Source organism: Tenrec ecaudatus, chromosome 6, assembly GCF_050624435.1.
Source record: "Tenrec ecaudatus isolate mTenEca1 chromosome 6, mTenEca1.hap1, whole genome shotgun sequence".
Classification (NCBI taxonomy): Eukaryota; Metazoa; Chordata; class Mammalia; order Afrosoricida; family Tenrecidae; genus Tenrec; species Tenrec ecaudatus.
Genome location: NC_134535.1, coordinates 53119686 through 53145060, shown reverse-complemented (window position 1 = coordinate 53145060; position 25375 = coordinate 53119686). Strand labels below are relative to the sequence as shown.

General features: G+C 41.6%; 1 pseudogene; it reads left to right on the top strand.

Moving 5' to 3' along the window:
• The first annotated feature begins 16581 nt into the window (after positions 1–16581).
• LOC142450808 (protein mago nashi homolog 2 pseudogene) lies at positions 16582–17028 on the top strand (annotated as a pseudogene).
• Positions 17029–25375: the final 8347 nt, after the last annotated feature.

The window sequence follows — 25375 nt, the reverse complement described above, 5'->3', positions numbered from 1 at the left end:
AACCAATGGTACTGAAGGAAGAAGTCCACTATGCACTGAAAACATTTGCCAACAACAAGTCTCCAGGAACTGATAAAATACCAATTGAAAAGTTTCAACAAGCTGATGAAGCAATGGAAGCACTCGCTTATCTATTCCAGGAAATTTGGAAGACAGCTACTTGGCCAACTGACTCGAAGAGATCCTTATTTGTAACCATTCCAAAGAAAGATGACCCAAAGGAATGCTCAAATTATAGAACAAGTAAAATTTTGCTGAAGGTCGTCCAAGAACGGTTGCAGCAGTACACTGACAGGGGGCTGCCAGAGGTTCAGGCCAGATTCTGAAGTGAACATGGAACAAAGGCACATCATCACTGAAGTCATTTAGACCTTGGCTGAAAGCAGAGACTACCCAAAAATGCTTACTTGTGTTTTATTCACTATGCTAAGGCATTCAACTGTGTGGACCATAGCAAATGCTGGGTATCTTTGAGAAGAATGGAAATTTCAGAACACTCCTACTCCTGCAAAATTTGTACATGGATCAAGAGGCAATGTTGGGAAAAGAACATGAGCAAACTGCATAGTTTAAAGTCAGGAAAGCTGTCCATCAGGGCTGTAACCTCTTATGTACCATTCAAAGTATACTGAGCAAGCAATCAGAGATGAATGTGGCATCAGGATGGGAGGAAGGCTTATTAACAACCTGATTTCTCTACTTGTTGATGAAGACCAAGGATTGCAGCCTTCAATATGGATTACAACTCAATGTAAAAAGAAAAAAAGAAAGAAATATTCACAATTGGAGTCGGTAACATCCTGATAAAACAAGGTTGAAGTTGTCAAGGATTTTAATCGAGATCAAAAGCTCCATTGCATTGGGTACATTTGCTTCCAAGACCTCTCTGAAGGGTTGAAAAGCAAGGATGTTGCTTTGGGGCCAAAAGCACACCTGCCTCAAGCCACCAGTATTTCCAGTTACCTCGTAAGCACGTGAAAGTTGGACCTCGAATCAGGAAGATCCAAGAAGAATGAGTGCATTTGAATTCCAGTGCTGGTGAAGAATACTGAAAGCAACAAGGATGGCCGAAAGAATAAACAAATGTGTCTTGGAAGAAGTACAACTAGAACGCTCCTTAGAGGCAAGAATGCAGAGGTTTTGTCTTATATATTTTGGATGTATCATCAAGAGAGACTAGGACCTGGAGAAGAACATCATACTTTGTAAAGTAGCAGGGCACTGAAAGAGAGGAAGTCTTCGAGAAGAAGGAGTTGCACAGTGTGGCTGCATCAATGGGCTCACACGAATGAGCGATGGTGCGAAGGGTGCAGTGTCTGGCAGGACTTCATTCTGTTAGGCGTAGCATCATGAAGGTTGGAACTTAAGTAATGGCACCTATCAGCAAGAATTCTTTAAGAAGCCAGCTCTTTCTCAGTCATACTTTGAGTGGCTCATTTTCTGGCATGCTCTCTGACAATGTTTGTCTAGTTTTCATGAAGGTTTCAGTACCTAACAATGTTCTGCCTCTGTCTACAAGGTTTTCAGTGGCTAGTTCCTCTGAAGTGGACAGACTATTTCCTTTTCACAGTCTCTTCTTAGTCTGGAAGCTCTACCGAAACCTGTTTGGGGTGGCCCTCCTGGTATTTGAAATACCAGTGACAGAGCATCAAGCGTCACAGTAACATGCAAGCCACCACAGAATGACAAACTGAAAGACAAGTGGCAGTGGAAAAGGGTCAGAGAGGTGGAAATACTGTTTTCAGAAGCATATCGACCTACATGCAGAACATGTTGAAAAAGAATAATTTCACATTTTGACAGTTTTGTTCAAAGTTTCTAGGATTTTATAGCAATACTTTTTTTTACTAACCCTTGTATCATCTCATATAATTCTTGAATCAACCTGATAAAGGAGGAGGAGTATTTTTCCCTCCATTTTGAAGATTTATTTAACATTTAATGCTAGACATAAATTACTGAGTGCCCAGCGCCGACATGCTAGTTTAACATATGATGATTCCTTTAGTCCTCAGAGCAATCTATACTGTGAGGACTATATCTTTCCCTCTTTCACAGAGGGAAAATGGAGACATAAACATTTAGTAATTTACCCAAATTCAATTAGCTAGGAAATAATGGAGCTGAGATTTAATACTGTTTGACTCCACAGCCCATGATCTTGTCTTATTTATTTATTTTAAATCATTTTATTGGAGGCTATTCCAGTTCTTATAACAATCCATACATCAATTGTATCAAGCACATTTGTACATATGTTGCCATCATCATTTTCAAAACATTTTCTTTCTACTTGAGCCCTTGGAATCAGCTACTCTTTTCCCCTCCTTCCCCCACCATTCTACCCTCATGAACCCTTGATAAATTATAAATTATTATTATTTTCATAACTTACACTGTCCGCTGGTTCCATTCACCCACGTTTCTGTTGCTCACCCTCCTCAGAGGGTGGAGGGCTATATGTCGATCATTGTGATCAGTTTCCCCTTTCTCTCCTTCTTTCCCTACCTTCCCCCACCCTCATAGTATCAATATTCTCCATATGGGTCCTGAAGGGTTTATCTGAAGCCAGATTCTGTGTGTTGAGAGCTCTTATTTGCAGTAGTGTATATGCTCTGGAGCCCAATTTGTAAGATAGAACTGGGGTCAATTGTCTACAGATGGACTTTGGGTCTCCATTCAGACTCCCCTCATTCTCATCAAAATGGTTGTTTTGAGTCTTCTGATGCCTGATACCTGATCCTGTTGACACCTTGTAATCATAGGGGTAGGTGTGTTTCTTCCATGTGGGCTTCATTTCTTCCAAGCTAAATGGCCACTTGTTTATCTCCAAGCCTTTAAGACACCAAATGCTGTATACCTGGGCACCATCAGCTTTCTTCACATTTGCTCTGCACCCATTTTGTCTTCAGCAATTGTGTCGGGAAGGTGAGCATCACAGAATGCCAGATTATTAGAACAAAGTGTTCTTGTGTTGAGAGAAGACTTGAGTAGAGGCCCAATGTCCATCTGCTACCTTGATACTTAACACATAAATATATGTACATATACCTAGATCCATACCTTTATATATTAATATATTTACATATATGCATGCCTGTATTTAGACCTCTATAAATGTCTTTTGTCTCCTAGTTCTTTCCTCTATTTCCGTTTACTTTCCTCCTGTTCCACTATCATGCCCTACCTTCATTCAGCTGTCAGTAATTCCTCTCGAGTACATTGAACTAGATCAAACCCCACCAGAAGTTCTACACCCTCCTCACCATTGATTTTAGATATCTTGTTGTTCCCTAGTACCTGGGTTTGTTGGCACCCCCTTCTCCCACCTCCGCCCTCTCCCCTGTTCCCCAAGGAACCATCGGTTCCATTGTTTCTCTTTGGGATTGTTTGTCTTCCCTATCTTATATAGATAGACATGAAAAAAAGAAGGGGAAAAAAGGGGGGGGGCGTTGTCTACAAATAGCTCCAGGTCTGTCAGCTGACCCTTATGTATGTTTTCTGCCTGAGTCTGATGAGATGACAAGCCCTGCCCTCTGAGTCTGAAGTCTCTTTCCAGGATTTCTTGTGACCTTTGCTGCTTCGCTGCCCTTGCTGCTCTGTCGCACTCCCTTTGTGTTTTGCCCGTTTGGGGAGGGGGACCAGGGCAGGTCAATTCCTGTGCTAGGTCTCCAGTGCTGTCCTTGCAGCACACGTGGTCTTAAAGAGCATTTTAGCTCACAGGTAAAATGGTCAAAACAGAATCAAAGAAGTGATTTTTCCAGAGTTAATTAGTAGATAAGGGATCAAAGTCAGAATTTGAACTCAAGTCTTTTACTGTATGCCTAAAATACTAAGTAAATAACTCAGCAATGGGTGCTGCTGGGGAGTCTACCTTGTCTGACATAAACCATAACCAAATCTGCTGCCACTGAGTCAATTTTGACACATAGAGACCTTACCTCTATGGAATCATCTTTATGGGAGTAAATAACCTCATCTTTCTCCCAAGGAGCAGTGGGTGAATTTGAACTGCCGACCTTGGGGCTAACAGTCCAATGCATAACCCAAACCATCACCAGAAGAGCTTGTTTCTGACATAGTTATGACAAATATATTTGTTACCCAGTTTTCTTTTTATTCTATCTGTAACTGTTTTCTTAGGATGGGCTCCCTGAAGTTTTACTGTTGGGCTAAAAGGATATAAATATTTTGAAGATTTTTAAATAAAAGCTGCTAAATATTTTATCAGGTTGTTTTAGTTTAGGCTCCAACCCTTGGCATATGAGAAGTCTTTTCTCACTACACAGGCAAGCATTGGTATATTCGCTTTTCATTCATAGGTGAAAAAAATCTTTTAGAAAAATTGCACAGATTGAATATTTTTTGTGCTTTTTAGTTTTGCATTTCTCGATTTGAGAAACTACTTTTAGGGTTTGTTTTTATAGTTGATAAATCAAACCAAAACAAATAACAAAGGTTACATTTAATTGTGTTTATCTAAAGATGTTCAAGGCTTGGCAAACAGAAGTCAAAATGATACAGGGGAATATGAAGAGTGAGAAAATTCCAACTTAGCCAACTTGAGATTGCCTCTTTTTCTCCAGGAAGGTTCCAGCAATCAGTGTCTATATATCTTTTAAATGAGAGAATAAATTCCCGTGTAACGGTTCTTACTACAATAATTCGTACTAAATGTACTATAAAATTTCTGGCCTCCTGGACTGCCTGTAAGGTCATTAGGTAAAGCTCAGTGATTATTAACGAAACAAGTCCTTGGCAAAGCAGCCATAAACTTCTAAATATGCAAACTCCCTGTCATCACATCAACACTGACTCATATCAACCCCATAGGACAGGGTAGAAATGCCCCTGTGGCTTCCTGATACAATTACTCTTTGTGGGGGTAGTAAAAAGCCTCATCGTTCTCCCTCGGAGTGGCAGGTGTTTTTGAACTGCTGACCTTGTGGTTAGCAGCCCAACACATAACCACTACATCACCAGGGCAGTCATGGGCAATTTAATCATATGGGGCAACTGCTTGACTTGAACTGACAAAAATTACTTCAGTAATTTCTAGTGGCTCTATAAATGGTGATTTTTTTCAATTGTGAAGATCTGAGCTGATCAACTACAGTCACTGAAAAGGGAGTCCCTGGGGAAGACAGAGTCCATGGATGAATCCACTTTTCAGAAACTGGCACTGTTCTGAATGTGACTATGAATCCTAATTTTCCTCCAGTGACTTTCCCTAGTGCTTGCCCTTCTCTTAGGAGATCCCCAAAGAGGTATGCAGTGGGCATATTGTGAATATATCTTAGACTTCCCTGAGACAGAGCTTTTGTTTAGCTCATTGCCTCAGTGACTCAGCCACGGAAAAGTGACAAATAGTCCAATTACTCATTTAACATTAAGTACCACCCTCTGAAAGGGTTTGAAGGCACAGGCCATATCAGGAAAAGGTGTTTTAGTATGCCTCTTGTAAACATTTGGATAAAGGATATTAATACACAGCTTTAAGCCAAGCATTTCACCAATATTTGCCAGTGGTATGTCAGGATTGTCAATATTTGCCAATGGTATATAAGATTGGCAAATAGAGGGTTAAGAATTCAGGCTCTGGATTCAGACAGAAATGAATTTGAATTATAGTTCACTTAATAGCTTCAGGTCCCTTGATAAATTGCTCAATTCTCTTGAGCCTTATTTTGTTCATTTGTAAGACACGGGGACCATCCATAGAACTTACCTTTTGGAGTTTTTGAGGATCAAAGGAGAGAATCCATGTGGGTGGGCGGCAGGACTCTAGCTGGCATGTACTGGACTTAGTGTTTGCTGTTGTCTTTGATCACTCTGACTCACTCCATCTATTAGTGAGTCTATTTATGAAGGCTGTTATACGGCTTCTCCCACAACAGGCTTTGGAATACCAAGAGAGGAGTGACTGATGAGTTCTTGAGAGAAATGGCAGAAATATTTTGTTTGTATCCTGGTACATAAGAGGCCATAAATCTCAGCTCGTCAATCAACACCCTGGAGTACATTGTGAAACAGAGAAAACTGGCTTAGGAATAATCTGAGTGGCAGTTTTTAAAACTTCTCTGGCAACTAAGCAGAGCACAGCACATTTTTCAGGCAGTGAAATATTCTGTGTGAGACTGTAATGGTGGGCACTGCTCACATTATGCATTTGCCAAAGCCCATCGGACAGAACAACACACACAGTCAACCCTAATGTAAATTATGGATCTTAGTTAATAATACTGTGTTTGTCTTGGTCCATCAATTATAACAAATGTACAACACTGTTTTAGGCTGAGTTGTCTAGAAAAGCAAACCTACTAAAGCTTGTGTGTATGTGTGTGTGTGTGTTGGGCCGGAGGGAGCAGATTTATGTCCAGGAAATGACTCGTATGATTGTAGAGCTTGGCAAGTCCAAGTCTGTGGGTCAGAAGTCAGAATGGAGGCTTCTTACTCATGTAACTGCAGGGGCCAGTGACCCAAGATCAGCAAGCTGCTGGGTTCAAGGGCTGATGAATCTAAAATCAGCAAGTAAAATGGCAAGGTTACTGGCTCACACGATTTGGCAGCTAATGATACCTGGATCAACTGGCAGTACAACAGGCTGCTGGCTCAAGTACAAAAAAATGGAGATCATATCATCATAAATTAGAGTTGGATCCAGATCCAGTAAAAAAAAAAAAAAGCAGAGAGCTTTGCCAGAATCTATCTATCTATCTATCTATCTATCTATCTATCTATCTATCTATCTATCTATTAGAAGCAGGCCACACCCCCAAAGAAATTCTCTTTCAATTGATTTGCTGGCCATAGCAGATCACATCTTGAAGATGATTACATTACATTAGAACAGGGTGATGACTGCATTATTTAACTGCTAAACTGCTGAGAATCATGTCCCAGTCAAATTAACACAATCCTTATCCATAATACACACTAATGTAAGCTATTCATGATAGGAGAAATGGTTTCAGGGAGAGGTAGAAGGGTATATGGGAACTCTGTACTTTATGAGCAAATTTTTAGGCAAACCTAAAATTGATTTTAAAAATAGTTATATTTAAACAAGCTTCCCTGTGAGTGGGTGGTTCGTCTTTTTTCCTTGGAGTGCATCATTAGTGATTGTTCATATAGGATGATAATTTGAGGACTAAGATATGCTGGACCCAAGCCATGATATCCTCCACTGCGTCACATGCACGTGTAAGTTGGACACTGCATAAGGAAGATCATACAAGAATTGATGCATTTGAATTGCAGTGCTGTAAAGAATATTGGAAGTACCATGGCCTGCTAACAGGAAAAACCTATATGTATTGGAAGAAGTACGGTCAGAGCACTCCTAAGGCAAGTTTGCTAGCTGGGTTGAGTAGAGAAACAACTCCAGAGACACTTATATATGCATAAAGAGAGAGCTTTATATCAGTAAGTAGTTATATATTGAGAAAACAGCCCAATCCAGTCCAACTCAAGCCCTCAAGACTGATACTAGTCCAGAAGTCCTTCTTCAGACTAACGCAGCCCCATGCAATGATGCAGAATGCAGTAATACCACAGGCCAGTGGGTGCAAAGTCACGTGGGTCCAATGGCAGTGGAAGCATCCCAGGGCTCTGGTAGGACTCTGAGTGGCACGCCAGCAAGAAGGTGAAGGCAGAGAGAGAAGAAGAGGTTCCCAGAGCTCTCCTTTTTGAGAAGGCCACGCCCACAAGGAGGCACCATCAGACTGTGACCCGATTGACAGGTTGAATACCATTCCTATACTTTTATTTATCTTCAAGTTGACATATGTAACTACCACAAAAATGATGGCAAGACTTCGTCTTACATATTTTGGACATGTCAGGAGAGACCAGTCCCTCGAGAAGGACACCGTGTTTGGTAAGTGGAGGGGCAGCGAAAGAGAAAGGCCCTCAGTGAGATGGATTGACACCATGGCTGCATCGTTGGGCTCAGGCACAGGAGTGATTGTGAGGATGGCACAGAGCTGTGCAGTGTTTCCTTCTGTTGTGCGCAGGGAGCTGACGCTATGGCATCTCACAACAACAATAGCAATCACATAGGAAAACTTATTAGATTAAAAATAATATTTAATGCTATTTTTAAAAGATGACAGAGCAGATTCTTAATCATACTGAAATAGATGGATGTAGTGAAGTTTTGTTTTTTTATTTATATTTAAATGTCTCTTTTGAGTAGTGTTGCTTGTTGGGCTTCTCAGGAAATAAGGAGACAAGCAAGAGCTGGAAGAAGGTTAAAAACAGGGACATCTACAAGTGAAACTATTAGTTCTTCAACATTCTGATTTGTTTGATGTTCAGTGTAGCTGGTGCCTTTGTTACTCACCTCCCCCAACAAGAGGCAGCTAGGAGTGGGAGAGTTGCCCAGAGTTGTTCTGCTTTAGCTCAAAGCTGTTTGTTTGGCTGTGACTCATTCAGCAGCTCTGACAGGAATGAAGGAATAAGATTCAGGAAGTAAGAAAGTTTTTCTTCCCTTGTGGATTAAATACAGATTAGGATAACAGTCAGAAACAGTCAGCAATCATCAAAACCAGAACACCTATGAGGGGTCAGTTATGGCCAGAACAAGCTTTGTTTTATATGAAAGTTCCATTTGTTAATCTTTGAACACGGTCTTGTTTGGGGAAGAAATTTTACATTTAGCAACAAATAGCCAAGACCATGTCCAGGCGCAGCACAGAACAGTGGTGAGCAGCGTGAATGCTGCCCTCAGTGTGCCTGTACTCAGATCCAGTTATTAGTGGTACAATTGCAGACATGTTCTTCAATATTTCTGCTTCCATTTTTCTTATCTGAAAAATAGGGGTGATGATCTGACTTTTTATTAAAGTTGCCAAGTGGCCTAGGTTTTTCTTGTTTTTTAAAAGTTCTTCATTATAATGAGCTGGAATTTGCCTTCTTATACAATGAATCTACCAAGCCTAGTGCTGTTCTTGGTAACAGCACAGAGGGAGTCCAATCTAGGAGCTTTGCTATGGTGAGTGGGAGGAGGTCATGGGCCAAGGAATTGAACTGGTGGGAAAACAAAATGACATTTTTACCTTTACTTCTCACTCACTCACTGCTACTAAGTCATTCCAATTCATAGCGACCCTACCTCTAGTTAAATGTAGATTTCCTCCCATTAAAAATGGAGGCAGCAAATCAAAGCAGTATTAATCGCCCCTGTGACTTTGTCACAGATATTTTCTTATCCCATTTGAGTTGTTCCAGAAATCTTGAAATATCACTTGTGAGATCAGGTCTGGAAGGGTTCTGTGGGACTGTTTTATAATTAAAGGGAAGAAATTAAGAAACAGAAGAAAGTTTGGGGGTGCGCATCTCTGCCATGACCTCAGGATCCCGGTCCATGCCGAGAGAGAGAGAGAGAGAGAGAGAGAGAGAGAGAGAGAGAGAGAGAGAGAGAGAGAGAGAGAGGGAGGGAGGGAGGGAGGGAGGGAGGGAGGGAGGGAGGGAGGGAGGGAGGGAGGGAGGGAGGGAGGGAGGGAGGGATTGTATTCTCATCAGCATGCAAGCCCCTCTAATTATGTGTGCCACATACATAACAAAGTGGGCTGTATGTGAACCCTAAAGGTCCCTGAGCTCATTGGGGGAGTCACCTGACACCAGTGCTGGGGCCGGTAAGGGGGAGTGAGCGTCTCCTGAGCCAGGAGAGCATTAGCACCTGTCTGCTCCTATAGTTACAGCTGCTGGCTGGACAATCAGCCACGTGCTTGTAAGAGGTAACATTAAGGCAGCTCCATTATGGGAGGATAATGTGGGGATTAATATTAATTATGAGAATATAATTGGGACTTATCTCTAATCCACAAGTGTGAAGACCTCCATCCACCCAGAACCCTGGCTGTGCAGACTTCTTAAAATATAGAAATAAAGAATTTATCTCTGTACACTGTTTTCCCAGTCCTGTTTTCCACAATCAGTTATACTCAGAGTAACTTTGTAATTTCAGAGATTTTTTAGATCTGCTGCTACATCTTATTTATTGCATTAATAAGAAGTCTTACGTTGCTCTATCACAAACTTGTGTTTGAAAGTATTTTGATAACTAAACTTCCATGTAATTGGTTTATTTGTAACCTGGTGTTAATGCACCTAAAAATAGTATTCTTAACAAAAAGAAAGCAAAAGAATATAATTAGACAAGGAAGAAATAAAACTTTCACTGTTTGCAGATGATATGATTTTCTATGTAGAAACCCCCAACGAATGGACTAAGAGATCGTTGGAAACAATCGAATGTTTCTGCAGCATGTCAGAATAGAAGATTAACATGCAAAAATCTATTAGATTCCTGTATACTAATGAAGAGAGCTCTGAAAAAGAAATCAAGACAACCATCGCATTTACAATGCCACATAAAACTGAACGGTTTAGGAATAAACCTAGCTTGAGAAATCGAAGACCTGTATAAACACTTTCTTAAACCGAGTCCATAAGCATCAGCAGACAAGGAAGGGGACCCACGGCCTGAAAACGTTTGGAAATCCTGGCCTTATTCCATATTTGTGGGTCAGACCTTCAAACAGGTGAATCTACAGTTCGCCTTGCTTTCTCTTTTCCAGAGTAAAAGTTCCTGGTATCCTATTTCCGGTACAACTGTCCATCAGGAAGCAGCAGCCCGGCAGAGCCTGCCCAGGAAATGGGATCCCCACGGGGAGAGGGGGGGAGAGGGGAGAGGAGCCACAGTTCCTGGAAGGGAGCCAGTTGTCAATGCAGAGAGCGCTGCGCCTGGTTCTGGAGCAGGCGTTGCGTGTAGAAAGAAGGATCACAGAAAGTTGGCAGCATTTTAAGAACCGTGTGTGTGTGTGTGTGTGTGTGTGTGTGTGTGTGTGTGTGTGTGTGTGTAGGGGGTGGAGGGGCAGGCATGAAAGTGGCAGCAACATTCAGCAGCAGAGGGGTCCCAACTAGTGGGCGGGGCTCAGAAGTGGAATGGAAATAGATGTGAGCACCGTGGTAGATATTTTTCAGACATTATTCGGTTTATCCTCAGAGTAAATCAGTGCGGTGGGTATTATTTTCCGTACTTTAAAGGTGAGAAAACAGATGGTCCAAAATGATGAAGTAATTTGTTTGACTTCATCCAGCAGCACGAGACACGAGACAAAGCGGCCGGTGGCATTTGGGACGGTCAGGTCGCGCTAGAACGGGCTCTGGTCTCCGTTATCTGAGAATGTTGGCATATGCCCTAGCGTGTGGGGAAGATTTCGGTTATCTGGGAGTGTCGGTGCAGGTAGGAGTCGTGGTGGCGGAGTAGGTTAAGAGTTGGGCTGCTAACAGCAGTCAGCGGTTTGAAGACACTCCACGGGAGAAAGATGAAGCTGTCTGCTCCCGTAAAGATGAACAGTCCTGGAAACCTAAAGAAGCAGTTGGGCTTTATGCTGTAGGGTCTCTGTGAGTCAGAAGGACTCAATGGCAGGTTTGTCGTGGTTTGGTTTGATGAGGTAACAAGTACCACGACCTTAGTTTTAATCTCCAAAATTAAACTCATTGCCATTGAGTCAATGCCAACTCAGCAACCCACAGGGAGCCAGTCTTTCGTCCTCGGAGCTGCTGCTGGTGGTTTTGAACTGCCGACCATGCCAATGGCAATCCAACACATAACCACTACACCGCCAAGGCTCCTTATAACTTTAGTCTTCAAGTGTCTTACAATTAGGTTGGATTCCAAGAAGCGCTTACCACAGTAAGGAAGGCAGAGACTATCAGACTCAGGATCCAAAAGGAGGTCTGGCACTCTAGAGCAAGTGCAAGTGCACAGTGGACCTTTCATTTCTATGCCTTTGCTCATGTTGCCCTGTGGTATGAGTTGAGGGGTGCCGGCCCCCACCACTAATCACGGGTTCAGTAAGCACAATTGAATGGTTGAGATTTATATTATATATAATATTATAATATAACATTATATTATATTAAAGCCATCGGAACTTTATTATATTAAAGTCATCGAGAGCATGAGACAGAAGAGGTATTGCAATTATAGGGTCAGACACATTTTGTGGAGCATGCTCACCTCAGCCCTGCATGATGGTCTACCTGGAGAGGGTGGGGGAAAGGAAGGAGGACAAGGGGAAAGGGAACTGGGAGAGGGAACTGAGGAGAGGAGGGGAGCCTAGTGAGCAAGGGATCTCTATTGCTAACCCAGGCCTATATACCTTTTGGGGGCATGCAAGCCCACTGATTACAGGTAAAGCCATACGTCACAGGAAGGGGTTGCACTATAGGTTATACAGCATTGAGAGGGGGTGGTCTAGGGACATACACACAATGGGAAGAGGAGGGTTGGGGGTATGCATGTGATAAAATGGGAAGATCCTGCATTTAGGATGGCAGCTTAACTTTGACCTGTTCTCTGGATCTCCATAGGAACCATTAGCAGTAGGGTGGAAGCCCCACCTACAGGAACCAAGCTAATGGTTGCAAGCTTCAGGGAGAAATAGTCCATTGTCCCCAGCAGCAGGGAGCAGGCCCACCCCTGTGGTGGGGCCAGATGGTAGCAATTGCCTTCAGGGAGGATGCCTGTAAGCATCTGACCTCCCCCCACATTGCCCCTTCCGGCTGATTCCTATTAAAAGAGTCTAACAAACCAGTTGGAGTCCAGTTGATTCTGACTCAATGTATAGAGTAAGGCTCTCACCTTATTTTACTAAGGAATTCTCATCTGGGAGAAAACCATATAAACATGCCATGTGCACACACTGAGGGAGTGACAGGAACAGATGGTCACAGACCTTATGGTGCCACCAACAAGCTGCTTCTGCTTGAACTTGTATGAAGGAAACTCAGCCACATAAACCCAGACAACCAATCAGCCAGTGCTTAGACCAGAGCCGAGTCTTGGTGAAGACTTATCTGCACATATGCTTCTGGAGGTCTAGCCTCTTGCAGCAACCGGAAAGCTGGCCCTTGAGATAAGAACAGCCATCAGCACAGCGCATCCTGGGCTCACCTTTGAGTCTCTGTCTGCCTTGGCTTGAGCCTTCTCTCCAACTTGCTATCTGCAGAAACACGGATGCTGGCCTCCAGACTGTGACCTCAGGCCTGAGACTGACACACCTGTTAGCACGCATCATACAGAGCCTACCTTCTGACCTTCAGTCAAATAAGAGCACTTGGTGTAGCCTCCTCCCTACCCTTTGCCTATTGGGTGAGTTTGTATTTACTTCACCATAAGTGTTTGTGCCTTGTACTCAATTATTTTGAGCAAAACCTTTGGTTTATTGAGAACATTGCAAATGATAATTGACCCTGTGTGTCTGTGTGTTGCAGAGTAGAATTATAGTCTATATCATCTTCAAAGTGTTGGTCTTTCTGGAAGCAGATTGCCAGGCCTTTATTCTGAAGCTCCTCTGAGTACATGCAAACCACTAACTTGGATAACAGTACTAATGGCTTATGCAACACAGGGTCTCTTTGATTCTCCCTAGGCAGTCCTTTCAGGCACTCAAACCCACCGCTCTTTCCAATGCACGGCAGACTAAGGCAACACTTATTGTAGCCCTTACTCCATGAGCACATTACACTGCCTCTCCCCCTCTTCAGTTCCCATCCAACTAAGAGAGTTACATGTGTTCACAAATGAATGAAAAGGTCAAGTCCCCAGCAGCTTTCTGCTTACCTTCCTTGTTCAGACTTCAGCTATTGGCTCGGTTCTGCTGCGTGTTCTAAAGTCAAGGCAGGGAAAGGCACCTTATTTTCTGCCCTTGGACAGACTAAACCTGTCAAGTTTAGTCTCTGGGATCTCATCCAATATATAACACCACCACTACCCCTCGCCTTTCGCTTCAGATTTTTCCCCTTCTCAGCTTGATGAAACTTAATGAAGGCTAAATACTCAGAGTTTTCTTTCTCAACCCAGATTACCAGGTTACCTACAGAATCACAATCACATGGTTTTAGCAAGTGTTGATGAAAGTATTTTTTAATCAGTCTTTTTTTCATCTTAAGAAAAAAGTCTAATGATAATTTAAAATTTTCAGTGAGGCTTTTAAAAATAACGAATGTTTTCACCTTAAATTTTCATGTATTTTGAAGCCTGTTTGTATAAGTTATTGCTTAAAATCATAATTTTAATTAGTCTGAATGCAAACGCTTTATTGGATGTGCAACAATGAGTCTGAGCTGATGTATAAAAGATAGGATTTACCTGCATGGTGCTTGGATGCCCTATCGTAGTGATGGAGTGTTTACTGGACAAATACTATTAAGAGAAGGCACTGTTGGAGTAGAAATCAGTAACCAATAAGTTCTCTCAGCCCTGAAAGAGCTTTTCTTCTAAAGGCAGGGACTGACTTAAGACAATGCGTCTGTAGACTTAAAGTGTTGTTAGCAGTATCTTCTTTTGAGCTAAAGGAATCCTGGTTGCTCAGTGGTTAAGCACTTGGCAATCTTGTTCCATAAACATTCACTACAGCAACAACAGAATAGAAGCACATCAAACTCATTGTCACTGAGTGAATTCTGACCCGTGACCACCCTAGGAGATGGAGTCGAACTGCCACATGGACTTTCCACGGCTATGCATCTTTAACGCTATAAAGGATATGGACTGCTACCTCTTTCTCCCACTCTGCCTCTTTTTCTGCTTCCTTGCCTCCATCATTTTTTCTATCTGCTTATTAAAACTTTAAATTATTAAATTATAATTTTATCATCAAATTTAAAACATGTCTATAAAATTTTTGAATAAACAAAATAACTTTAAAAATACTTTGAGTTCATGGAGTTTTTATTTCACTAGGGCAAAATTAATATAAAAGTAATCATTAAACATTTTAAGTGTGCAACTCAATGGTATGCTCACAGACTTGTGCTACCGTCACCTCTCTTTAGTTTTAAGACATTTTCATTTTCCCAAAAGGAAGCCCAAACCCATTAGGCAGTCACTCCCCACTCCCTACTCTATTTAGCCCCTTGCAACCCCTAGTTTGCTTGCTGTCTGCAGAGTGTGGATGCTTCATGTAGATGGGGTCATAAACATTGTGACATTTTGTGTTTGCCTCCTTTTGCCTTGCACAATGTCCTCAAGGGTCGTCTACATTAGCATGTACGAGAACTTGGAACAGGATTCCACTGTGTGCATAGGTATTTTATTTATCCATTCATCAGATGACGTGCATTTGGCTTGTTTCTACTTTTTGGTTGATGTGAATAGGGTTGCTATGAAATTTCATGTAGTGGTATTTTTTTTGAAGACTTGATTTCAACTCTTTTCAGTACTTAATTCTGTGTTTATCTTTATGAAGAATTATAAAACTATTTTGTACAACAGCTGAACCACTTTACTTTCCCATCAACAATGTACAAAGGTTAAATATATATATATATATATTTACGTTTATAAACAATGTACAAAGGTTCCAATTTCTCTACATCCTTGCCAACACATGTTATTTCCTTTTGTTAATTTTTAAAATGACTCATGGCATCTAACATGCTTATTTCCTGAAAGAGTTTTTGAACAAATTTAGATCAACATGTTAGACACAAGTACTTGATTAAACTTTTGATATTGTAGAGTTAAACAAGTAGAAAATATAAATACATGGTATATATCTCAATAAATATCATGTGGGTAATCATCTAACACTAATCTAAATCTCTAACATATTATTTGTTTAGTCAAACTAAAAGATTATTCTTTTAATAATTTCTTGGATAATTATTCTTATTGGATGAAGAGGTTTCAAAAAGTCCGTGGGAAAATTCAATTATCTTTCAATTCCAGGTAGTACTGTTAGAGACAAGCAGAGTGTTGCTAGCTAGGCTGATTTCTCTGGGTTTTACTTTCCTTATTTCTAACATTGCTTTTCTAACTTTTCTTTGTTTCCTTGACATCTAATAAGAAAAGCCTCATGTAACCCTTAACTCAGTTCCATGATGGTTCTGTAATGATTGCAAAACCCAGGTAGTAGAAATTTGAAGATGCTTTACAAAGAGCCCTATTATAATGGGGTTTGCATTTAAAAATGTGTATGTGGGTGTGTGTGCATCTATGTGTGTGTGTTATTAGTCAAGCCCAGTCCCTGAAAAATATTCATATCACATAAAATACCTCCATAGCTTTATTAGCTGATTATGCCCGGGTCTTTTTTATATGATATCTAAAAGACTTCTATTGAATGGAATTAATTCTCCTGCCTACCTTCACATACAAATGTTCAGCCACAAACATGAAAATGGCCTTTACATCTGATTGGAGATGGAAGGCGAGCCTTAAGAATGAAGCCGTCATGCCTCCCCTCTTCGGGATATTTAAAAGAACACTGTTAAAATGTGAATGATTAATAATTTGAAAGTTGAAGGTTTTAAAAAATATTGATGTGTTTAAAATAAAGTATTGAGTGCTTTGGGATAAAATGACATATACATTGCACATTTTCTTGTTGAGGGCCACAGAGCTTTATAAATGCCAAATAATATGCAAATAATTTTTGTTGTTTATGACAATTATACAAAGGGAAATAAAGGGATAGTCTTCACACCTTTCTTTGAAAAAAAATTAGACTTCCCTGCACCGGGCGCACGTTGCCTGGGCCGTGGGCGAGCTGATCGGCTGCAAAGATGTCTATGGCCAGCGACTTCTACCTGCGCTACTATGTAGGACACGAGGGCAAGTTCGGACACGAGTTCCTGGAGTTCGAATTCTGACCAGACGGAAAGCTTAGGTGTGCCAAGAACAGCAATTACAAAAACGATGTCATGATCAGAAAAGAGACTTATGTTCACAAGAGTGTAATGGGAGAACTGAAGAGAATTCTTGGTGACAGTGAAATTACAAAAGAAGATGATGCTTTGTGGACACCTCCTGACAGGGTTGGCCGACAGCAGCTTGAAATTGTAATAGGAGATGAACACATTTCTTTTTCCACATCCAAAATTGGTTCCCTTATTGATGTAAATCAGTCAAAGGATCCTGAAGGCCTAGGAGTATTTTATTATTTGGTACAGGACCTGAAATGTTTAGTTTTCGGTCTTATTGGATTACATTTCAAGATTAAACCAATCTAACTGTAAAAAAGAAAAAAAATTAAACTTCTCCAGCTACTGATACTGAGAGTTTGGGGTAATTGCCATATGCATGGATTTCGCCTTAGCCTTTCTTGCAATGCAGGTCCGTCGTACAGGACCACCTAAGCAAAGGCAGTAGCCCAGCTAAGCTGTGTGGTGCCGACTGAGGAGCAACAGAAGGGAAGCCAGCTGGAGAGGAAATGCTCCAACAACGGACACATGGCTCATCCCACTGAGCTCCCCCGGCGTTTACTAGCCAGGAGCCAGGCTGACCTCGAGTCCTGTGGGAACACACCCACCAATGCCACTTGTTAAGGACCAACTCCTGTGCCTATAGGGGTTTTTAAAGCTGTATGATGGGATATGTATATCACAATAATGTATATTGAGGAGTGACTATGTCTTCGGCATCGTACAAATTTAACTAGCTGTAACTCTCCAGCAGAGCGGTTCTGTAAGATTTTCTGTTTTTGTACTACTTTGCCTCTTCTTTTCCTATTAGGCAGCCTCCAACGGAAAGAACCCAAAAGTTGAAGTCTTGCTCGAACAATATTAATATGTAATCATTGGTAGGAATAGCAGCTCTAAATATTCCCCCAAAGTTTGATGTTAGGTGTCCCAAAGATGTTTGCAAGTGCGATGTGATTATCAACCTTTTTCTCTCAAAAGTAGGAATTCTAGTAGTAACTTACAATTGTCACTTGATACAGATAAAAATAGCAGCAGACACCCTTCCCCTCCCTCTGTAGGTCATGCGCACTGCTGAGCGTGCTGTAATTATGTACACTAAATGCACTCCAGCTTGAGCTAATGATACCATACTGAGTACTAGAAAGCTGTAATTACACAACCGCATAATAGATACTTAGCAAGATTTTCAGTAGTGGGGATTCTACTGTCAAATAGCATCTGGCAGAGTTAGAAGTCCAACTTGGAGGTTATAATAATTGGTCTAGACTGAAATAATTCAGGACATTATGACATAAGCATAATAAATCATGCATCAGTTAGCTAGCCAAACCCAATGATGATGAATGTAGAAGCAGCATAACACCTTAAATCATAGAACCTCATGGTTGGGGAACAGAAAACATTTCCAGATTGAGTACCTGCTACACACCTGCCCAAGGTGCTAGGTGCAGGATATTAAAACAGCAAACAAAACAAAAGGAGAGGGAGAACTTCTGCATGTCAGTTGCTCACAGTCTCACACCTAACTATGACACCATATAAATTTATGTTTTATGTTTTAATAGAGATTTGTGGAGATCACAGTGTATTAACAATATCACTGACAGCTCTACTATCATGAATGCTGGCCTGTATTAGATAACTATTATGCTCAAAAACATTTCCTATAAATCTCTTATGTTTTCCTAATGGTTCCTGGCATTATTCCATAGGGCCACCTTCATGAGTACATTTGTGATTTTCCCCCCCTTGCTAAGCCACTGTAGATTGCATTATGTCTTGGTCATCTTACTAAGAGCAGCTAGTATTAGTCAGTAGTCAGAAACGTGTCTTTCCATCTGTCTTATGTAATGGATAAAAAGAATTCTGTTCTCTCAAGCAGGAGGTAATCTTAGTGTTGTTTGTGTGTGCTTGTTGGTTTGGTTGTTTTTTTTTGCCTTTTGTGTATCATTATTGCTGTTTTGGTATGCCTTAACTTAGAATTCCTTTTAGCCTACAAAAAGCTTATGTAGAAATATGTTTGGTGATTGTATTAGGCAGGATTCTCTAGAGATGCAAAACCAGGACACTTAGGATTATAGATATGTAAAAGAATAAGTTTATATAGCAAAAATGAATATATTAGCAAATTAGTCCACACAGCAGTACAGAGAGCTCAGTTCAACTCACTTTTGTGGGTCAGTAAATATAATGAAGATCCTTCCAACTCACGTGGCCATCACCCCAAGGCCAAGGAAGCCAACAGCAGGGAGATGAGATGTCCAGGTGTAGCAGAGGCCAGTAGCTCAGCATGGCAAAGCAGGTGGCGGTGGAGGCTCACGGTGTAGCAATGCGAGGTGGCTGGCTGGAGGTGCGGTGTCTGGAGTGGTGGCAGGATAAGCGGGGTCGGCCTACAGGCAGCAGACATGGCCACGTGGGGTGGTGCTGAGATGTGGAATAGCACGGCACAGCTAAGTGGTCCATTGAGGTCCACAGTTGGCTCGGCCAGGTGGAGCAGAGCACGGCACAGCCCACAGCACGCTTGATGAGGCAGGTAGCTGATTAGGCACCGCACTAGTGTGACCACCAGGGAGAGAGAGAAGTGCCGCTCTCAGAAAGCCACTGATCTTCGTGGCACCTCTGAAGGAGGTCATCAAGCTGTGACCTGATTGAGAGGCTAACCGCCACGCACGTCTTCGTACAGGTGCTATTTTGGCACACAAAAACCTAGCTATCACGGTGATGTTTAAAACACACATGTTCAAAAACTTCTAGTAGAAATTTCTTGTTGGTTCAGTGGTTTCTTGGACTTTTTAAGTATTAAGTAAATAGTCATTTGTATAAAGTCTGTCTTTTGCAGGAGCCTGTCTCTAAAGACATCTAGATTTCTTGTATTTTGGAAAAATTCCAACTTCTATAGTCATGCACACAAACTCTGTCCAAGTTTATCCTGATGGAACATCATTGGATTTTGTACCTATTGTTCAATTCAAGAAATGATGTCTGTATTTGATGCAGTTCATTTCTTGGCATTGTTCTCAAGTGATGAATTTGAATCATCAGGCTCCAACTGACCCCTTTGACTTAGCCCTTTCCCCGGACTGTCATTTAAGAAGCGACTCAAGAGGTTTTCCCTCTGTGCTTTAATGTGCTTACATTTTCTTTCAATTGTGAGTACTGGTGAGAATGTCCCAATACTGTCAAGTATAACTATCCAAGGAATACTGGTTACTAAATGATCTTTAAAAAAATAGAATATCGGTTACTACTGTGCTTGCTGAGACAGAGCAGTAAAATGGTCCCATGTTATTGTAACGCAATACACGCTTAAAGAGCCACAATGATAAGGTTTAAAAGAACAGGACTGAGCATATGTACAAGGGGGGGAGAGTAATTATAAGTTTTGTCAGGCATAACTGAAAAAGCTAATCATTGAAATATAAAGTAGAAAACATAAAATAAAGGAGAAACTACCTGTGCCATTAAGTTGCACAAGCTAATTATTATAGCATGTTCCACACGAGTTCAGACCACTGTTCTTTGTGCTCTATGATGTTGTTATTAGGTGCAATAGATTCTGGCTCATAGAGACCCTATAAGTGACTTACTAGGTTCCAGTTTATGCATTCACAGTTTATACCAAGCGGTATTTCAGTAATAACACTGCTTTAGTCTCATTAGTGTGACTTAAAAAAAAAAGATAACTTGGTGGTGTGGGGGTGAGATTCTGAAATTAGCACTAACATTACATCTTTTACAAAAATCATTATGTCAAGCCCATTGTGACTCAGAGCGACCCCATGTCCACAGAACGTAGCACTGCCTGGTCGGCATCATCCCCGCAATCATGCTTGAGCCCCTTGTTGCAACCATGTGTCAGTCCATCTCCTTGATGGTCTTCCTGTTTTTCACTGGTACTGTTTTCTAGGGTCTGGTCTGTCCTGATAACACGTCCGAATCTCATGAGACAAAGTCAAATGGACCTCTTCCCAAATCATTGAAACTTTACAAGTTCATGGGCATATGCTGCCATAAAATAATAGTTTTCAATATATTGAATATTTTAAGGACTATCATAAAGGCCTCGATAGTAACAGAGAAAACCCCAATGTTAACCCCAATGAGTAACAGAACTGGCTCAAGTCTGGAAAATGGTGGAAGTAGACTGTGGAAGTACTATTAATGTGATAGCAAATGACATTGGGACCCTACATGGTCCACTGTTTTCGATTGTGGGCACATAGCTTGACCTCAGCAAGCTTTGGGCTGGCTGGATGCTAAAAGTGGCAGGTGAAGGTCAGATAACTCAAAGAACGAAACTTTCCACCAGTCTTTTGATGAAATTGATGACAATTTCATGGCCAGGAAGAGATAAGCCTGCACCTACAGTGCTAGGTATATTTGTTGAAATATTTTCGTTGGTATTCCATGAATGTCGAAGTCTTGTTTTTGATAATAGCTTCAGTACAGCTTAGATTTGTATTATTGGTTCCTGATCATACACTAACTCCTGAAATGGTTGAACATTGACCAACTCTTTTTGGTTTAGTTACTCCATATATTCTTTTCATTAACTTTTGATACTTCCTGAGTTCTTCAATATTTTGCCCTTAATTATACTGGAGGCTCGTATTTAAAAAATAATTTTATTAGGGGCTCTTACAACTCTTATAACATTCCATACATCAATTGTATCAAACATATTTGTACATATATTGCCATCATCATTTCCAAAACATTTTCTACTTGAGCCCTTGGTATAAGCTCCTCTCTTTTCTCCTCCCTCTCTCACCCTCCCACCCTATGAATCCTTGATCAATTATATATTGTTATTTTTTTTATCTTACAGTGTCCGCTGTCTCCCTTCCCCTATATTTCTATTATTCATTCCCTTCAGAGTATCTGCTATATAGCCAACTTTGTGGTGGGTTCTCCCTTTCTCCCCCTTCCCCTTCCCTGACCATCCCCCTGCCCTCATGATATCACTACTCCCACTACTGTTCCTGAGGGGTTTATCTGTCCTGAATTCCACGTGTCAAGAGTTCTTATCTGTACCAATGTGTGTTCTCCAGTCTAACCAGATCTCTAAGGTAGAACTGGGTCATGGTAGTGGTGGGGAGGAAGCATTCTGGAACTAGAGGAATGATGTGTGTCTCATTGGTGCTATACTCTACCCTGATTGAATCATCCTTTCATTATAACCCTTCTGTGGGGGATATCCAATTATCTACAGATGGGCTTTGGGTCTCCACTCCAATGCCCCTCTTCACACCGATAGTTGTTTGTTTTGGATGTTTTGATACCTGATACCTGACCCCATCAACACCTCATGATCACACAAGCTGGTGTGCTTCTTCCATGTGGGCTTATTTGCTTCCCTGCTAGATGGCTGCTTGTTTAACTTCAATCCTTTTCTCCCCCCCTTTAAATCATTTTATTGGGGGCTTATACAACTCTCATCACAATCCATACATCAATTGAATTAGGCATGTTTGTACATATGTTGTCCTTATTCTCTTCTAGACATTTACTCTCTCTTTTTTTATCCCAAGGTGCGGCCCCTCTCTCGGGCGAACCCATTCCAGGGCGCCCTGCCCTTCACAAAGAAAAGAGAACTCTCCCCGGGGCTCCCGCCGGCATCTCCAGGATCGGGTGCGTTACCGCACTAGACATTTACTTTCTATTGAGCCCTCGGTACCAGCTCCTGTTTCCCCCCTACCCTCTCACCCTCATAACCCCCTGATAGATTGTACATTGTTACTATTTTCATCTCTCACACCGACAACTTCAATCCTTTAAGACCCCAGATGCTATCTATTTTGATAGCTGGGCACCATCCGTTCTCTTCACCACATTTGCTTATTCACCCATTTTGTTGGGAAGGTGAGTATCAAAGAGTGCCAGATTATTAGAACAAAGTGTTCTTGTATTAAGGGAGGCCTTGCATAGAGGTCCAAAGTCCATCTGCTGTCTTAAGACTTAATATATAAATATATGTACATTGGTCTCTATCCCTTCCATTATAAATTAGTATATTTTCATATATATGCCTATAGCTATACCTCTATAAATAGCTTTTGCCTCCTATTTCCTTCCTCTACTTACTTTCATCTTCCTCCTATCCTACTGTGATGCTCGCCCTCCATTCAGCTCTCAGTACTTCCTCTCAGATACATTGCACTTGGTTAAACCCCACCAAGCATTCTATGCCTTCCTTGCCTTCAATTTTAGATCTCTTATTGCGCCTTTATCCCTGAGTTTGTTGGCTCTCCACTCCCCCTCCCCGCCCCCTCCTCTCCCATGTCCCCCCAGAACCACCAGTCCTGTTGTTTTCTCCTAGGGATTGTTCATCCTGCCTATCTTATGGAGATAGTCACAGGACAAAAGAAAAACCAAAAACAAAAAAACAAAACAAGGGGAAAAATAGATAGTTCCAGGTCTGTTTACTGATCCTTATGTATGTTTTCCAATCAAGTCTGATGAGATGTCCTCCAAGTCAGAAGTCTATTTTCCCTGTCCTCCAAGTCAGAAGTCTATTTTCAGGACTCCTTGGGGACTTGGTTACTTTGCTCCCCTTGCCACCCTGTTGCACTCCCTTTGCATTTCACCCACTGTGCATGGGGCAGACCGGGCACACTTTCTGCACAGTGTCTCCAGTGCTGTCCCCCATAGCGCTATGGGTCAGCAAGGGACTGTGAGGGAATATAGTGTCTTGTGGTGAGGCTGCCCCTCCTCTCAGTGTATTGGCTGCTCTGAGCAGGGAGGTCGTCCCTGGGGCTTAGTGGGCCACGATGAGGTCCACTGTCTCTTTTTCTCCCTCTTAGTCTGCTCCTGTGTGGTCTGAGCAGACCTGCCTCTCTCCCCAGGCTCTATCTTCAATGCTGTGCTCTGTATTGCCTTCTTCTGGGGAGGGGGTCAACATAGTTTGGCTTGGGCCCGGCCCCATCATCTCAGGTAGTTCTCTCTCCGTGCCAGTGTATTGCCCTCAGGGCTTGGTGTTCTGGGATGGGATCTGCAGGCTTGAATTTTTTATTTATTTCATTCAGCTTGAGAAATGCAGAAGGTATTCTGCCTGTGCCTCCCTGTGCAATCTATTCAGCTCTTTTAAACATAATTTTGTTTCATATTAGTTGTTTTACATCAAAGTTTAGATCACTTTCAGCCTGGGATTGATCAACAGGCAATCAAAATGCATTGGTAATTTTTGGCAATTGAAATGCAAAAGTAGCAGCAGTCCAAAAATGCGACCTGGGTGACAGAAACAAAGCTGGAGGTTGTGTGATAGGACTTTGCAAGACAAACGACTTCTGATAGCAAATACCTCTTTTTCAATAACACGCACAATGCTATCCATTGTAGCACACAGACATCCAACTGCCTACACCTGTGGGAAGAGACGATGGAGACAATCAACATCAGCTGCTTAAAGCAGGGGCTGAGTCTGGAACAGAACATAAATTGCTTACATGTTAAGTTCAAGTTGAAGCTGAAAAATTAAAATAAGTCCAGGAGAATCAGAATACAAGTTTGAGTCTATAACATCTGAATGTTGTCAGTATCTCAAGATTTGTGGCATTAGCCTAATAATAGAAGAGCTGATGTGTTCTGAGAGGATAACAAGACATCATCTATGAGAAAAGCAAAGGTCACTAAAAAGACAAGAAAGAAAGAAAAGATCAAATTGGTGTCAGAAGAGACTCAAACTTGCTCTTGATCGAGGAAGAACCGATTGAATTAAGAGGTGAACAGAACTTTTGAAGGGAAGCTCAAGGAGACAAAATCAGATATTATAATGACATGTGCAGTGACCAAGAGCTCGCAAACCAAAAGGAGGAACACTGTGAGCATATCTGAAACTGACGGAACTTAAGAAAAAAATCAAGCCTCAAGTTGAAATATTGAAAAATTCCACGAGGCAAAATATTGCTTGATGTACAAAGCATCAAGAGGAGATGGAAAGAATAGATTCACTGTCCCCAAAAGAACTAGTCAGCATTCCACCGTGTCAGGTATTAGCATATGAGTAAGAACCACTGAGACTGAAGGAAGAAGTTTGAGCTGCACTGAATGCATTAGCTAGAAACCAGGCTCCAGGTATTGGTGAAATACCAACTTAAATGTTTCCGTGAAACGCTGGAAGCACTAACCAGACTCTGCCAGGAAATTTCAAAGATAACTACTTGGCCAAATGACTGGAAGAGATCCATATTTGTACCCATTCCAATGAAAGATGACCCCACAGAATGCTCAAAGCAGAGAACAGTCGCATTAATGTTACATACAGGAACCTCTCACAGTTGCAGCAGTACATCAACACAGAGTTGCCAGAAGTTCTGGCCGGATCCAGAGAGGAGGTGGAACAAAGACTATCATTGCTGATGTCAGACGGACCTTGGTTCCTAGCAGAGACTATCAGAACGATCTTTACTTTTGCTTTATTGACTATGCCAAGGCAATTGCCAGTGTGAATCACAATAAACCATGGATAACTTCAAGAAGAACGGGAATTCCAGAACACTTCCTGTGCTCATTCAAAATTGCACATGGATCAAGAGGCAGTTGTGGGACTATAACAAAGGACTGTTGCAGTTTAAAGCCAAGAAAGGTGTGTGTCACCTTCTATGTTCCATCTTTATGTTAAGCAAATAATCAGAGAAGCTGGCTTACCCGAAGACAA